A 5,083-nucleotide genomic window follows, 5' to 3' on the forward strand; every position below is an offset into this window, starting at 1 on the left:
TCCCATCACTGCAGCCCGTCCCCAGGGCAGACTCCCACACACGGGGGAAGAAAGGGGTTCGACTGGCCACGATCGAGGAGGTGTCTGCAGGTCTCAACTCTCTGGGGTAACTTTTAAACCACATTTCCAGTTGAGAACCTATTTCTGACGTGTATCGCTGGGAAAGTGAGAACCTGGCACTGGGTCCACTGACACCCCCTTCGAGTCTCAGGGGCTCAGGGGCCACAGAGTCTTGGTTCTGTCGGCCTCCCTGTCCTGCTCAAGCACACAGCGATCTGTAGCTCCGCACGCTCAGCTCCCAGGGGAGGCTGGGCCAGCCTCCTCGGACAGATGGGCAGGGAGGCAGTGACTGCAGAAGAGCAGTTCTTCCTCCTCGGCTCTGGGACCCGGAGAGGAAAGGGAGCGTTGAACTTCCCTTGACCTCCCGAGAGACTGGCCTTGAGCTCACCAGATGGCACTGCTGCCGCTCAGCGAGTAGATGCACAAATCCAGGACAGAGCCTGTGGCTGGGGGAAACGAGGGTGCTGCCCGCCCTCTAGCCTCCTGCTGGCACGAGTGTATGGAGAGGGAGGGAGGGATGGCACTGGCAGCATGAGAGGTGGCACAGGCGGCATGAGATGGCACAGGGGGCATAAGAGATGGTACAGGCAGTATGAGAGATGGCACAGGCGGCATGAGAGATGGCACAGGTGGCATGAGAGATGGTACAGGCAGTATGAGAGATGGCACAGGCAGTATGAGAGATGGTACAGGCAGTATGAGAGATGGTACAGGCGGTATGAAAGATGGCACAGGGGGCATAAGAGATGGCACAGGTGGCATGAGAGATGGCACAGGCGGCATGAGATGACACAGGCGGCATGAGAGATGGCACAGGCAGTATGAGAGATGGCACAGGTGGCATGAGAGATGGCACAGGCGGCATGAGAGATGGTACAGGCAGCACGAGAGATGGTACAGGCAGTATGAGAGATGGCACAGGTGGCGTGAGAGATGGCACAGGCGGCATGAGAGATGGCACAGGCGGCATGAGAGATGACACAGGCGGCATGAGAGGTGGCACAGGCGGCATGAGAGATGGCACAGGCGGCATGGATGGCACAGGCAGACAATACACCACTCCCATAAAGACCCTGTGAAAACCAAAGCCCAGAGAGGTTCTGTGACTAGTCCAGGTCACACACTGCCACTGAGCGACTGAGCTGGGACCTAACGCGCTTCTGTGTGGCTCCAAGTCCACAATTAGGGGGACGACAGTAGAGTGTGGGCGGCTCCACTTCATGTCCCACTGGTATCCCCCCAAGTGGCTTGGCCCTGTGCGCCTGGAAACAGACGTAAGGACAATGCCCACTTTACAGGACGCTGCGCGCACGTGTGGGGACACCTGGGATGGTGTCTGCAACTGGGGAGTGACCCTGCCTCCGGGAGAGAGCTGTGGCCTCCTGGTCACCTGATGGGGCTTACGCTGTGCGCACGTGTGGGGACATCTGGGATGGTGTCTGCACCTGGCGGGAGTGACCCTGCCTCAGGGAGAGAGCTGTGGCCTCCTGGTCACCTGATGGGGCTCTTCAAAGCCTGCTGGACTGTCCCCACCGGCCACACCCACACCCGCCTCCTGCTGGTGCCTCCTTCCTCCCCGCTGCTGGGAGGCCCTTCCCCCAGGTCTGTGTGCGCCTCCCTCCCCTCCCGTCTCCCTCCCTCCTCCGTTCTCTGCTCAAATGTCACCTACAGAAAAGGCCCCTTTGAAAATGGCACCCACCCCCACCCGGCTTTTTCACGGTGCAGCCTCCTGTGCAGTTCCCTTCTTTCTCGTACTTATTGTTCACCTCCCGCTGGCGAATGCTTACTCCTCAGGGAAGAGCAATGGATTCTGTCGTTTGGTTCATAGCTGCATTCCCGATGGTTCACAGCATAGGTGACTTCACCCCCAGGGGACACTGGGCCTGTCTGGAGACATTTTCGGTTGTCGCAGTGGGAGGAGGGGTGCTGCTGACACCCCACAATGCACAGTCCAGCCCCTTCCCCAAAAGAATAATCCGGCCCCAAATGCCAACAGTGCCACAGTCGTGTGCCCTTTGCTCACCACAGTAGCCGGCACGTATACAGTAGGCGCTCATACACACTGTGAGGGAAGCACGAGGAGCTGTTGTCATGTTATCACTGTTATTATTTAAGAACGGATATGGGTGAGAATCATCTTTAAGAATGGCCGACAGTTGGGAGTTCATGGCCGGAGGTGATAGGGTCTGAGCTCTGCCCTCACCAGCACCAGGACGGGCCGCCACCTGCTCACTGCTGGGCCACCACGGGCCAGGATGAGTCCATTTTTTCAGGTCCCCCCACAGCTCCAGCCCGAGCTACGCAGCCTGCCCCTCCCACGTAAAGCCTGCCTGTGGGCCCCCTGGGCAGGGCCTGTCAGTCCTCACCCCCCACGACCCCCTGAGTGAGGACCCCCCTACACAGTCTTTTGGGGTGACCCCGGTGGCCCCTCACAGCCCAGGGAGCTACAGGTCCGAGGGAATTCGGGCGTTATTGCTCTTTTTGAGGATGGGAGTGCGAGGGCTGTGGGTGCTCAGGAAGGCACAGGTGCTGGAACCCCGCTGCACGGCTCAGCCCAGGCCTTTTGCTGACCTAACAAATCACACTGACAACTGCCTCGGCCGGAGAACACCACCCATGGGCTCCTCTCAACTCCGCGTGGCCGCGGTCTACGGACGGGAGAGCAGCGCGGAAAGGAAGGATGCTTTGGGCCTAGATCGCCTCCAGAAATAGGCTCTGAGGCCCCACCCGGCCACTGGCCTGGAAGCCTCTGGAAGCTTCTATCAACACCTGCGCACTCAGCAGGCCACCCAGCCCACACTCCCAGCAGGAATCCCCACCCGAGGTTCACAGCTTTCCCCGCCTGCTGCCTGCCCCAGCCCCCCACGCGTTTCCTTCTCCCAGGGGCCTCCTTGGGCTCCCAGCTGGGCCCTTCTCTGTAAACTCTGAGGCTGGGAAAGTGCCCCTTTCCCACTCTCCTGCCCTCTGCCCGCCCCTGAAAGCTTTTAAACAAGTCATCAGTGCTACGGTTTAGCAGCTGACATAACCGAGCACAAGGCCAGGAGCCGAAGGAACGAGTCTCTAATGGTGGAATATTGGGCAGCAGACGGCTAGGTTTGGGGGAACAGGATGATGCCCGGTGGGCAGGGGTTGTCCTGGGGCTCCTGCAGTCACAGGCAGCTGGCCTCGATTCTGCCAGGGAAACAGGCTGACCCCAGACCCAGGATGAAATAAAACCGCACACTGGTGCCCCGTGACCACCTGGGAATGAGTGGGGGGTGGGGGGATGTAGGGAGGGAGGCCCAGGCTGGAACCCTGAGGCAGAAATGCCAACTCCCCCAAAGGCAGGGCTTGGTGGAGACTGGGTTCCAAGTCTCCCACCCTCTTTCTCTGGGACTCCAAGCCCCACCCGTGAGCTACCCTGACACAGACATTTCCACGCTCCTCCAGCCCTCAGGGTGGCACGAGGGTCCTAGCCGCATGACCACCTCCCTCAAGTGCAATGTCGGAGTCAGGCCGGGGCAGGAGGAAGCAGAGACACCTGCCCTGGACACCCCCAGTGAGCTGGACACGACACCGTGTGCTTGCTGTCCACAACGCCCCGGCCCCATGCTTCAGATGAGGACACTGAGTCTTGCTGCTGGTGACCCAGCCGGGGTTGCAGCCCGCTTTCCACCACGACAGAAGGCCTGCCTGCAGCCAGGTGTGGACGATTCAGCCGATTCTCCCCTCCGCCCTCCCCTCCCCCACCTCAGCCCCAGATCACAGGCCTGGACTCACAACCTGAGGATGGCCCAGCTCTCACAAGCCGGCTGCCAGCTGGCGGGACCATGGGTGCAGCCCACCAGGATGCCAAGATCCTCACACGCTGGACACGCGTGGACAGGGTGGCCTGGCTCCGTCCCGCCCCTCGGGGCACGTGAGACTACCTTCCACACGTGAGACGGAGGCAGACGCTTGCGGTGGGGACGTCTCGGGCGCAGCAACAGATCTCACCCTTTCTAGGCACCCTAGGGACCTGGCCCTGAAAGGACCCTCACACACTGGACACGCGTGGACAGGGCGGCCTGGCTCCGTCCCGCCCCTCAGGGCACCCACTACCTTCCACACGTGAGACGGAGGCAGACGTTTGCGGTGGGGATGTCTCGGGCGTCACCCTTTCTAGGCACCCTAGGGACCTGGCCCTGAAACGGGATGTCCCCAGCCACCTCCAGCTGCCGAGTCAGCGGGAAAGCGAGGCACGGCGAGGGCGTCGCAGGCAGACTCCGGGCGGCAGGCTGGCTGTGGTGTCAGCAGGAAGATGCCACCAACCTGCCACCAAGTTGCCTGTGGTCCTGAGGTGTCCTGACCCCAGTACATCAGAGGGATCCAGGCCAAAGTCACCCCTCGCCCACCTCCAGGGCGGTCTGGGATGTTCGCTCATCGAGCCCTGGGCTTTAGGGACGTGAGGGAGCGAGCCTGAGGCGGTCTGGAGGGTGGGCCCATCTCCGGTTCCCCGGATGGTGTGGAGCAGGAGCGGGCACACGGCAGCTGGAGGGAGTGTGACATGCGGGGACCTTGTCCTGAGACCTGCTCGCATGGGCCCACTGATAATCCAGTGCCAAGTGGGCGGATCCCTTCCCTTCTCTGAACATAGGCTTCTCCAACCATAAAAGGGGACAGCAGTGCCCAGCAGGCTCTAGGGGGCAGATGAGAGCGTGGCTGCACCCCACCCCGGAGCAGCACCGTGAGAGTGGCCAGGCTCAGAACACGGGCCTCTTCCCTCCCGGCCGGGTTCCCCAACTCTCAGCCCCGGAAAGTGACCATTTGATCATCAGTCCCAGCAAGTGATCGTCTGACTTCACTTACAAAATTCTACCGAACTGCATCTTCATCAAAGGCCAGATCAAGAGGAAACCGAAGAGTCCGATCCAGTAACTAACACGGGGCTTTGGAGCCACTGGAGAAAGTAGCGCATCGGCCGCGGCTCCCCCATGGCCGCCACCCCGGCTCGCCTGCGCGTCCCTCTCTGCTCCGTGGCCCCTGGCAGGGACCCTTTCTCCTG

The sequence above is a fragment of the Myotis brandtii genome, unplaced genomic scaffold, assembly GCF_000412655.1.
Source record: "Myotis brandtii unplaced genomic scaffold, ASM41265v1 scaffold120, whole genome shotgun sequence".
Classification (NCBI taxonomy): domain Eukaryota; kingdom Metazoa; phylum Chordata; class Mammalia; order Chiroptera; family Vespertilionidae; genus Myotis; species Myotis brandtii.